The sequence below is a fragment of the Schistocerca cancellata genome, chromosome 7 (assembly GCF_023864275.1).
Source record: "Schistocerca cancellata isolate TAMUIC-IGC-003103 chromosome 7, iqSchCanc2.1, whole genome shotgun sequence".
Lineage (NCBI taxonomy): Eukaryota > Metazoa > Arthropoda > Insecta > Orthoptera > Acrididae > Schistocerca > Schistocerca cancellata.
In genome coordinates this window covers 79,794,953-79,808,313 of record NC_064632.1, presented here as the reverse complement: position 1 = coordinate 79,808,313, position 13,361 = coordinate 79,794,953, and positions in this window count along the sequence as shown.

Below are 13,361 nucleotides of genomic sequence, written 5' to 3'. Positions count from 1 at the left end.
TAGAGGACTGATGACCTCTGATGTTAAGTCCCATAGTGCTCAGAGCGATTTGAACAATTTGATGACGGCTTTAAACTACTCTGCTGATCCGAATAATATATAGCTCAGAGGGGAAATACAGAAAAAATTATGTAACTTAAAAATTACTGAGAGTCTCAGTCACGGTCCAGCCTTAGGCATAAACAGCTGTAAAAATTGCAAACAAAATTATAAGTATCCATTGTATGGCTGGTTCGACTTTTCATCCACTGTCGAGTGGCATAATGTGACACATGTCTGTCAAGAAGTAATGTCTACATTGTCAGTCTGTAAGATTATGAATCGTATGTATTTTTAAACAGGTGGGCATATGATCTAAATAAGACAAGTCACATGACAAAGTACAAGGATGAAGCAAAAAAAAGACAACTGTTAACATGAGCGAAATACAGTTGTAAGATAGTCCACTGATCGGCCTTATCATTACGTGTAATCCTTCGAAACGCCTTTATCTAATATGACCGTTTTTATTTATTTATTTGTAACTCAGTGCTAATTAACGTGGAAATGGTGCTACGTATCAATTTTTTTTTCCTTAACAATTATCTCTCAGCACAATCTACCCTGTAACAGGCTTACAAGCAATCCTGCGTCCGGCCGTCCTAATTTAGGTTTCCCGTGATTTCCCTAAATCACTCCAGGCAAATGCCGGGATGGTTCCTTGGAAAGGGCACGGCCGACTTTCTTCCCCATCCTTCCCTAATCCAATGAGACCGATGACCTCGCTGTTTGGTCTCTTCCCCCAAAGAAATCCAATCCTTACAAGTTTTTCAGACTACTTCTGACCACCCTGTGTACCTCTGTCGGAGTGACGATTTGGGAGATGAAATATGTCCACACATTTCTTGAATTTTAAAACATGTGAACAGGTTTTACTGAAAAATTAAGTATTTACCTGCTGAATTTTGCAATATCTCTTCGACACACTTGTGTTCTGTGTGAAGTGTTTTCACCTTCACCGTATTTTAATAACCAAGTAGAGTCTAACATAGTCAGCCAAAGCTGTACTTATTTTTCTAGGGAACCTTTGAGATGTCCCAATGCTTATGATTGCTTTCTTTTGGCCTGCAGCTATGAGTGATGAAAAGATAATAACAGTGTTATTTATAGGCAACAGTAAACAAGCATTGTAATTAAGGTAAGAAAACAAACTCCAGCTACCTCTCCTACAGCTGTATTTATCCATGAGAGACTTCCAAAGCAGTTCATTAAGAAGGGTTGTTAATGCTTCTTCCTGGTTCCTAAGCCAAATATCACAAAAGGGTCGAACGAATATTTTATGTGAACGTATCGAGGTAGGGATGAGTAAGAGCGTTTAGGAATCTAAGTGCCTGACCACTGCTCTTTGTTTCATTATTCACATGTTTCGCTCGTTGAATCTCGATCGGTACGAAAGTAAGCTGTAAGACTCGCGATCGTAAGGGCCGTTCCAAAACAACCAAGACCATGGTAAAAATTTTGAACTGCAAAGTGTACTGATCACCTGAGGAATATATTTTTATTCGTAGAAGATCAGTATGTTAACATAAAAAACAGTTAGCCGCACCGGTGAGAAAAGAATCGAGTTTTTTAACACAGGCGATACCATTAATGAAGTGTTACACAATAACACCATTAAACATATATTACAAGAGAGAGGAAAATACGTCTTCGTAAAAGACTGTTTTCATCATAAACATTGGACTTTCAGAAGCTAAACCTAGTATAATATTTGTCGTAATACATAGGACCCGATTCAAAATTTTCTTCCGAAGTTCCGAAAAGGTTTAACACTGGCTCTATTCTAATGACAAATTCGTGAAAGAAGCCAAGTTATATTGAACAGAGGTACTTATACGGTTGGATGTATTTGGTAAGAAAGGAAAATATCTGAAGATGATTTAACGAATGTCTTGGGAGCGGTTACATGTTTTTTAATTAGGGACTGGAACTGAAATTTAAACGTAATCTATTGACTATTAACACACAGAAAAGCGTCGACAACTGTTTATTGCTAGCGACAACAAACGTCTGGCATTTAGATACTCTGTCTATAAATCTCTTTGTTATAAAGCAGCCTGCGGGGTGGCCGAGCTGTTCTAGGTGCTACAGTCTGGAACCGCACGACCGCTACGGTCGCAGGTTCGAATCCTGCCTCTGGCATGGATGTGTGTGATGTCCTTAGGTTAGTTAGGTTTAAGTAGTTCTAAGTTCTAGGGGACTGATGACCTCAGAAGTTAAGTCCCATAGTGCTCAGAGCCATTTGAACCTTTTTTTTTTTTGTTATGAAGCAGAAAGCAGATATCTTTCACCTTATCGCTGTTAAGCATCTTCAGAAGAAATCAGTCAATTCCGGTGCCGCGTTATCTCAGTTATTAAAGGAAATGTGAATTATTAGTATATTTTTTAGTAACACGACTGTTTTCTTCATTCCTGTACTTAATCTGTACAGTAATGCAATTTCATGTACAGGAAGCCTCCAGCAACAATTTAACTGAGGAATTTCATAACGAGGAGTAAAATACAAAAACTGTGTGCTACTCAGGATGGATGGATGGATGGAGAGGGTTGTATGGGCGCATGACGGCAAGGTCTTCAGCGCCCGCTCAGTATCAGATTGAGACGGGATTCAAGAAAAGGCTCAGAACAGTAAGATAAAACAGACCGAAAAACACAGGTAACAAGCTTGGAAAAATATGGGCCTACCCATTGCGAAGCGTGGGACGAAGCATACCGCCAGCAGTAAAACATGGACAACACAGGAAGAAAGTGGTAGAGGGAACTAAAACAGCAGATGGAAGTGGCTGGCTGACGGCAAGGAAAAAGGGAGGAGCCAGCCACTGTGCAGTACACTAAAACCTCCAGCCTAAAAGTTTAGCCCAGAGTCCAGACACATCACGATACTTTAAAACCCTAGACACACACCTCTCATCATTAGCTAAAACAAGGGGCAGATCCCCATCATACACGATATTATTGGTCTTGGCCATCATAGCAAGCACGAGGTGACGATACAGTAACCAAGCACTATGTTGACTAAGGAAAACGCATCACACTGTCAATACTTTCCGGTCAGTTGTGTATGTACACTCACGGAAAAATCACACAACAAGAAGGAGTTGTGTAACATTAACGAAAGTTGGTAGGCGTGTTTCTACATGTTACCGATGATGTATACTCAAATTTCGTGCCAGTCGCCTAAGTGCGGCGTTTTGGAGCGCCACTGTGACGGTGCAAATAAGGTTTGCTTCAAATATACGCTGTACGAGATTAGCACTAATGCCAACGACTATTCCACTGACCCCAAACCACCGCCACCTGCGACTGCAGTAGTGTCGAGTGGGAGCTCATTGGGAGGGAGGGAGGGCAGCGTGGAGGTCAGTTATGTTTTGTGATGGAAGCTGGTTGTCCCTCGGTGCCAGTAATAGCTGTGTGTCTGCTAGAAAGGTGCCAGTTGAGGGACTATGGCCAACCTGTCTGAGTGGAACTGGTGCATTCCACTGACCCCATACCACCGCCACCTGCGACTCCAGTAGTGTCGAGTGGGAGCTCATTGGGAGGGGGGGACAGAGTGGAGGTCAGTTGTGTTTCGTGATGGAAGCGGGTATGGCCTCGGTGCCAGTAATAGCCGTATGTCCGTTAGAAACGGGCCAGTTGAGGGACTGCAGTCAACTTGTCGGAGTGGAACTGGTGCATTCACTGACCCCATACCACCGCCACCTGCGACTGCAGTAGTGTCGAGTGGAAGCTCATTGGGAGGGAGGGGGAGCAGCGTGGAGGTCAGTTGTGTTTTGTGATGGAAGCTGGTTGTGCCTCGGTGCCAGTAATAGCCATGTGTCTGCTAGAAAGGGGCCAGTTGAGGGACTATGGCCAACCTGTCTGAGTGGAACTGGTGCATTCCACTGACCCCATACCAACGCCACCTGCGACTGCAGTAGTGTCGAGTGGGAGCTCATTGGAAGGGAGGGGGAGCAGCGTGGAGGTCTGTTGTATTTGTGATGGAAGCTGGTTGTGCCTCGGTGCCAGTAATAGCCATGTGTCTGCTAGAAAGGGGCCAGTTGAGGGACTATAGCCAACCTGTCTCAGTGGAACTGGTGCATTCCACTGACCCCATACCACCGCCACCTGCGACTGCAGTAGTGTCGAGTGGGAGCTCATTGGGAGGGAGGAGGAGCAGCGTGGAGGTCAGTAGTGTTTTGTGATGGAAGCTGGTTGTGCCTCGGTGCCAGTAATAGCCATGTGTCTGCTAGAAAGGGGTCAGTTGAGGAACTATGGCCAACCTGTCTGAGTGGAACTGGTGCATTCCACTGACCCTATACCACCGCCACCTGCGACTGCAGTAGTGTCGAGTGGGAGCTCATTGGGAGGGAGGGGGAGCAGCGTGGAGGTCAGTTGTGTTTTGTGATGGAAGCTGGTTGTGCCTCGGTGCCAGTAATAGCCATGTGTCTGCTAGAAAGGAGCCAGTTGAGGCACTATGGCCAACCTGTCTGAGTGGAACTGGTGCATTCCACTGACCCCATACCACCGCCACCTGCGACTGCAGTAGTGTCGAGTGGGAGCTCATTGGGAGGGAGGAGGAGCAGCGTGGAGGTCAGTAGTGTTTTGTGATGGAAGCTGGTTGTGCCTCGGTGCCAGTAATAGCCATGTGTCTGCTAGAAAGGGGTCAGTTGAGGAACTATGGCCAACCTGTCTGAGTGGAACTGGTGCATTCCACTGACCCTATACCACCGCCACCTGCGACTGCAGTAGTGTCGAGTGGGAGCTCATTGGGAGGGAGGGGGAGCAGCGTGGAGGTCAGTTGTGTTTTGTGATGGAAGCTGGTTGTGCCTCGGTGCCAGTAATAGCCATGTGTCTGCTAGAAAGGAGCCAGTTGAGGCACTATGGCCAACCTGTCTGAGTGGAACTGGTGCATTCCACTGACCCAATACCACCGCCACCTGCGACTGCAGTAGTGTCGAGTGGGAGCTCATTGGGAGGGAGGGGGAGCAGCGTGGAGGTCAGTTGTGTTTTGTGATGGTAGCTGGTTGTGCCTCGGTGCCAGTAATAGCCATGTGTCTGCTAGAAAGGGGCCAGTTGAGGGACTATGGCCAACCTGTCTGAGTGGAACTGGTTCATTCCACTGACCCCATACCACCGCCACCTGCGATTGCAGTAGTGTCGAGTGGGAGCTCATTGGGAGGGAGGGGGATCAGTGTGGAGGTCAGTTGTGTTTTGTGATGGAAGCTGGTTGTGCCTCGGTGCCAGTAATAGCCATGTGTCTGCTAGAAAGGGGCCAGTTGAGGGACTATGGCCAACCTGTCTGAGTGAAACTGGTGCATTCCACTGACCCCATACCACCGCCACCTGCGACTGAAGTAGTGTCGAGTGCGAGCTCATTGGGAGGGTGGGGGGGCAGCGTGGAGGTCAGTTGTGTTTTGTGATGGAAGCTGGTTGTGCCTCGGTGCCAGTTATAGCCGTGTGTCCGTTAGAAAGGGGCCAGTTGATGGACTGCAGCCAACCTGTCTGAGTGTAACTGGTGCATTCCACTGACCCCATAGCACCGCCACCTGTGACTGCAGTAGTGTCAGTTGGGCGGTTATTTGGAGGCAGCGGGGGGGCAGGGTAAAGTTCAGTTGTGTTTTGTGATGTAAGCTGGTTCTGCCTCGGTGCCAATAATAGCCATGTCTCTGTTAGAAAGTGGCCAGTTGATGGACTGCAGCCAACCTGTCTGAGTGCAACTGGTGCATTCCATTGACCCCATAGCACCGCCACCTGCGACTGCAATAGCGTCGAGTTGGAGTTCATTTGGAGGGAGGGGGCCAGGGTGGATGGCAGTTCTGTTTTGTGATTGAAGCTGGTTCTGCATCGGTGCCAGTAATAGCCATGTGTCTGTTAGAAAGGGTCCAGTTCTGGGACTGCAGCCAACCTGTCTGGGTGGAACTGGTGCATTTCCATGAGCCCATACCACAGACAGTTGCGGCTGCAGTAGTGTCGATTGGGAACTCATTTGGAGGGACTGGGGTAGGGTGGAAGTCAGTTGTGTTTTGTGATGGAAGGTGGTACTGCCTCGGTGCCAGTAATAGCAGTGTGTCTGTTAGAAATTGGCCATTTGAGGGACTGCAGCCAATTTGTGTGAGTGGAACTTGTGCATTCCACTGACCCTATACCACTGCCTCTTGCGACTGCAGTAGTGTCGAGAGGGAGCTCATTTGGAGGGAGACTGGGCAGGGTGGAAGTCAGTTGTGTTTTGTAATGGAAGCTGGTTCTGCCTCAGTGCCAGTAATAGCTGTGTGTGTGTTAGAAAGTGGCCAGTTGATGGACTGCAGCCAACCTGTCTGAGTGGAACTGGTGCATTCCACTGACCCCATATCACCGCCACCTGAGACATCAGTAGTGTCGTGTGGGAGCCCAATTGGGGGAAGGAGGTGGCAGGGTGGAGGTCAGTTGTATTTTGTGATGGAAGCTGGTTCTGCCTCGGTGCCAGTTATAGCCGTGTGTCCGTTAGAAAGGGGCCAGTTGATGGACTGCAGCCAACCTGTCTGAGTGTAACTGGTGCAGTCCACTTGCTCCATATCACGCCACCTGCGACTGCAGTAGTGTCGAGTGGGAGCTCAATTGGAGTGAGGGGGTGTGGCAGGGTGGAAGTCAGTTGTGTTTTGTAATGGAAGCTGGTTCTGCCTCAGTGCCAGAAATAGCTGTGTGTCTGTTAGAATGGGGCCAGTTGAGGGACTGCTGCCAACCTGTCAGTGGAACTGGTGCATTCCACTGACCCCATACCACCGCCACCTGCGACTGCAGTAGTGTCGAGTGTGATGTCATTTGGTGGCAGGGGGGCCGGGTGGAGGTCAGTTGTGTTTTGTGATGGAAGCTGGTTCTGCCTCAGTGCCAGTAATAGCTGTGTGTCTGTTAGAAAGTGGCCAGTTGAGGGACTATGGCCAACCTGTCAGTGGAACTGGTGCATTCCACTGACCCCATACCACCGCCACCTGCGACTGTAGTGGTGTCGAGTGGGAGCTCATTTGGAGGGAGTGGGGCAGGGTGGAGGTCAGTTTATAGCACTGCCGTCTGCTACTGCTGTACCATAACCTTAAAGCTGGAAACAAGTTTGTGAAATAAAATTGTTTTGTTGAAGCAATTATGGTATAAATTAACAGAACAATGTTACCCTCTGAGAGGAATTTTGTTATGTTGTCCGTGTTGCATCTAACGGAGGTGGCATATCGGAAGAGAAACTCAGAAATACGTTAATATTTGAAGAGTAACAAACAAAATTTTGCTTATCTGCACTGTTTAACGGATAAAGAAAACGGTCGCCAGCCTAACTAGGCAAGATAATGATTAACATTCTCGTTCAAGAAAATAGTTATTATTAACTTTAATGGATAAACACAACCTACACTTTGTCACACGCGAGTGCAGTGAAATCTGACACATACATATGTTTACGGTAAGATTGAAACTAACAGTTAGAGCAGCACCAACTATTTTCAAAATTATAACAGATACCGAAACACACTATTACTTACAGGGCTTACACAAACTGAGTGGTCTTTATAACATTACCATTAACATTCCCTCCAGGATCATAAATTGGACATAGATTAAGTCTCTCTCAGTTAAATACTTTACTATTTAAAATGAAAGTTAGTTGAAATTCACTGACAGGTTACTTATCACTGTCTTTATAATAGATTATGGTTTTCATAAATAGAGATCTTTCCGTTACTTGTTACCTAGCACTAGCACAATAGACAGACTGTGTATCTTGTTATACTATTAATATGCACTTCCAATACACAAGAGAGACAAACACTTAGCAATCATGAACATATAATTTTCTGCTATTGCAGTTTCCCACTTTTACTACAGCGAAACACAATGTTGACAAAATTTCAAGAAACTGACTCACCTTTTAGAATTTACTACAGACAACAATGTGATCATTTACTTTATAAGCTTCAGTCTTAAGAACTTTTAATTTTGAAGTTGGCAACAGCACTTTAATAAGCAGTTTTAATAGGAATATTTTCTGCAAACAACATTTACTTTATCTCACTCTCTTGCCACATTAACTTTAACTTTATTTTTACTATGTTGAAGAGGCATTAATGAGCAAAATACTGGGCTTTAATGTTCTTTTAGTAAGGACACTCTGATATCAGTTTAGCTCAAACGGAGAGGAACCTGAGAGGTGTTATGATGAGGAGAAAAATCGGGGTAGGTACATAAATTCAGATACAAATTAGCTTATATTTGAGCACACTAACACATCCATTAAGCTGATCCTTCACTGTACATCATTGTAGTATTCCGATGTAATGATTGCGCAATGTGGTGGCAACTGCATGTTGTTAGGTGGAATTGCAGGTAGAATTGCTGGACTCTGTCATTTCTTGGTGGCGATGATTGATACCAATCCCAGAATATTTTCAGCTATTTATCCATTCTTCCGAGGCATTGGAAAGCGGCAGGAAAAGCCTCTCTCGGAACCAGCACAATATGCATCTTTTACATGGCAGTGCACAGACTCGTAGCTTGTCCCCGACTTGTAGCTTGTCCCTGACTGACTCTTAATTCCCGACTGACTATCAGTTCCACCTTTTCTACATAGACCAACCACAATTTGCGCGCGCTACGCAGTTCCGTTCCCGAGGGGAACCACAACAATCTTTACCTACAGAATAACTAAGAACTTTTAAGTGAGGATCAGCAGTTTATATAACAGTAACCTAAAACATTAAATAAAACAGAACATTTGCACATATTGATATTTGTACAAAAAAATTATTCACACAGAAATTACAATTATACATGGTAAGTTTTGTTCCCACCAAATGGGACGAAGCATTTAAATGACAGAAACACTACTTTGCATTGAAAAAAACCACGACATCAAAGTTTTAACAAAGAAAAGAGTATACAATTTTGTGTTATCTATTCAATCAAAAACATTTACAGAAGCTCAACAATGTAACATTAAATAAAACAAAAGCAAAATAAATCAGTACAGCATTAGAGCTATGGTGTTACAAGTTGTGTTTTGTGATGGAAGCTGGTTCTGCCTCGGTGCCAGTAATAGCCATGTGGGTGTTAGAAAGGGGCCAGTTGAGGGACTGCAGCCAACCTATCTGTATGGAACTGGTTCAAATGGCTCTGAGCACTATGGTACTTAACATCTGAGGTTTTCAGTCCCCTAGAACTTAGAACTACTTACACCTAACTAACCTAAGGACATCACACACATCCATGCCCGAGGCAGGATATGAATCTGCGACCGTAGCGGTCGCGCGGTTCCGGACTGAAACGCCTAGAACCTCTCGGTCACAGTGGCCGGCTGCTTGGAACTTCAGTTTGAATTTTGGGTTGGTGCGATTTCGTACGACAGCCGGAGTACTCTGGTGGTTATTCCACGCATCCTGGCTGCAAATCTGTGCTTCAGTCTGATGATTCGGGCTGTTATGCTGCTATTCATACACAGCATTTCCAGAACCTGTGTAACACAACGCATGCACGTTTGCATGCTTGCTTTCACATTGTGGCGGTTACACCGGCTATGAATGTCCAGTCATTTCACATTTGGAATGGCTTATCTCAAAGTAATCTGTGACATTGCATAGTTGATCACTTAAATATGTTACTTGGACAATGCGTTCTAATTACTCTACATTAATTATTTTTTGGCGTTGCGTTTCTTTCTGTCTGTGTGTTATCAACCTCGATTATGCGCTGACCCACGCTAAGATGACGGTATAGCCCGCACTTCCTGATGTAATAAAACTTTTCTTTTTATGTGGTTCGTTAGGCACTTTTCTGCTTAACAAATCATTATTGGCCAAAAGTATCATTCACTGTAATGTCATTCATTCGAATCTGTTTTCTGTTCTCCATCATTATCGCAGACTATTTATTGAATTCAAAAGTCGGTAAAATAACTTCAGTGCGTCGTTTACCACGCAAGTGTTAAATGTCTCTTATGTACCAGAAGCGGCGCAGTCAAACTACCAACTGTCAGTGGTACGACAATGGAGAAAAATAATTGCACCTCTCTCCCCATATCCACCACTGCTGGCAGCTCACCTCCAACTGCGCAACGCTACGCGCTGTTAACATCCAGCTGCCCAACACTACAGTGGCAGACAACAATGCAAACTAGCCACAGACTGCACACAGCACAGCCAGTGATTTTCATACGGAGCGCTACGTGGCGTTACCAATAAGAAAGCCTAAACAGCCTACTTACAAATGGAGCGGTGACATTAAGAAGGCTTCTCACGAATGTCAGAGACCTGCACTCGTGTCTCATACTCACTTGCCTCCTTGACCCTTTCACTTCGATCAGCTGGGCAACTGTCCGTGTATTCGGGTGCCTACAAGATGGAGACATAGGTCTACATCTCCCGAAACACGGAACTTAATCAGAAGAAAGAAATTTGTACAAGTCCTTGGAATTACACATAACAGGACACTCCCTCTATTGAGGCACAAAAAAGACACACGGAAAAATCTGCGTAAACAGAAAGTAGCCAAGTAATTGCGAACAACATAGTTGTCGGTCTGACATAACAATCGGCAAGTCTTTTTTTGTGTCGTTTTGCCTAAATGGCTTTAACTATATGCAGTGCAAAAGTTATATTCGTCGTATCCACACTGACACAATTTTGTGTAGTATTAGAGAAATAACCTCTACGTTTCTCAACGTAATTAAATTCAATGTAAGACAGCTGGAATGATTCACCCAAATGAGGCTTGTTGAAAGTACTGGAGTTAAAGTTAACTTCTCGACGATGCTCAACGAGTGGAGTTCCGGCTATCTGAGGGCACTGCGCTGTGTGCTCCACGAATGGCTTGGATTTTACACCAATCGAAAAGCTCCACTTGATATTTTCAAATTCGTTTTTGACAATAGATTGTTAACAATTATATTGAATGAAAAGAACAAATATGCTGAACGCTTGTAAGTTCACATGTGGGTATAGTGAAACAACGGTCACATGTGCGCTGATGGGTACCAGTCTACAATGGAGATTTCTGTTCTTTGTTTGCAATGTCATTCTTACAAAGCATTGTTCAGAAACACGCTTTTGAAATGTATCATTCAAGAAAATAAACTTTTGAACCATCTGTTTCCCGAAAAATATTGTGTATGCGAAAAAATTCAAAGTTCTGACATCTTACAATTACAACAATCACATTATTTGAGGAAAGTACACCGAAACTTATCATATCACTCCGCGCTTCAAGAAAGCGCTGCGAGGTACAGGAATAATTACTCGGGTGGGAATAGATAGCGGTGCAAGGAGCAGCCCCCGTCAAGGGGTTAACAGTCGAAGAGTGTTGCCTATCGGTATCCCTTATGTACACCGAAATTCTGGTGACTTAACTTTTCCATACTATTCTGAATACCGCAAAAATATAAACAAACAGAAAAGAGCTGGAACGAGAACAAATCGAATATTTGGCCCCGGATTGAACCAGGGACCTCCAGAGTCGGAGGCTAGTGCTCTAACACCTAGCTGGACCACTATGGCTAGAGGTGGGAACATGTACCCCACGTGAACTTACTTCTGTGAAATAAAGCTGACGATTTATATGCCGTACATATGTTCTTGATCTGAACAATGCGTGAATCTTGGATGTAAAATGCTATCTAAAGGTTATAGATCACAGTACATTAACCTCAGTATGTTTAAGGCTGGCTCTGAGCACTATGGGACTTAACATCTATGGTGATCAGTCCCCTAGAACTTAGAACTACTTAAACCTAACTAACCTAAGGACAGCACACAACACCCAGCCATCACGAGGCAGAGAAAATCCCTGACCCCGCCGGGAATCGAACCCGGGAATCGAACCCGGGAACGCGGGCGTGGGAAGCGAGACCGCTACCGCACGACCACGAGATGCGGGCTCAGTATGTTTAAGTTTGTGAAGTTTTTGTACACAAAGCAAAATCAGCGGATCTGTATACCCTAGCCAAGTAAAGCTTGTATTTGTTAAGATACCATTGCTGCGCATAAATCAGTCACGGTTGTAAAATTCTGAAAACAATTCCGTCACTAAGGTAAAAAACAAAAGAAAACTAACAGCACCATCTACTGGTTCTTTGTTGTACTACGCCGTGATGGTTGTGTACCTGAGGGAAAATTCCGAATTACTAACCTGGGCAGACTTCTAAAACTTTAAAATGAAACAACTTATTTTTCATGATCATATTTTGATGAAATAACGCCTATATATTTTCCAGGCTACTCTTAATTTACCAGTGAAAATGTCACGAAATTGTCTAGTAGTTATGGAGAGTAGAGTTTTCAAACAGAGAAACAGAAAGTCAAAGTTTTAGAAAATAGTGTTATTGTATTCTGTTAGACCTCCTAACCCGCACACTGGACTCGCATTCGGGAGGACGACGGTTCAATCCCGCGTCCGGCCATCCTGATTTAGGTTTTCCGTGATTTCCCTAAATCGCTCCAGGCAAATGCCAGGATGGTTCCTTTGAAAGGGCACGGCCGACTTCCTTGCCCATCCTTCCGTAATTCGATGAGAGCGATGACCTTGCTGTTTGGTCTCTTCCCCTAAAACAATCCAACCCAACCTAACCCGCAATCTTTGGAAAATACTTTCTGTCTACAGATACAACGGATTTATAGCTTTATTACTTGTATAAATAGAAAACAGAACTAGACTACTCCCCCGGTATCGGGTTACAGCGTAAAAGGATCCACATCTACATGTACATAGATACTCTGAAAATCACACGTCAGTGCCTGCCAGAGTGTTCGTCGAAACACATTCACAATAATTCTCTACTATTCCACTCTCGAACAGCACGCGGAAAAGACTAAAAATGTAGCTTATATATCTTTCCGTGTGATTTCTGATTTCCCCTATTTTATTATGATGATCGTTTCTTCTTATGTAGTTCAGCGACAACGAAATATTTTCGCTTTCGGAGGAGAAAGAAATTTGGAGATTGAAATTTCGTGAGAAGTTCCCGCCGCAGCGAGAGACACATTTATTTTAATGATGTTCACCCCAAATGCCGTATCATGTCCGTGACACTCTCTCTCCTATTTCTCGACGATACATACATTAAAAAAAAGTTTTGCATCACCTCGGTTCCGAGAGTTCCGGAACTTGTACAGAAAATTGTAATAGAGGTCAACATAAACATCATTTCCATTTTTTTATTGCTCCTGAAAACGACACATTGCATGTTGTACCATCATACAGCGAGTCCTTCAGAGGTGGTGGTCCAGACTGCTGTAGACACCCGTATCTCTATATGCAGTAGCACTTCCTCTTGCATTGACGCATGCCTGTATTCGTCGTGGCATACTATCCATAAGTTCATCAAGGCATTGTTG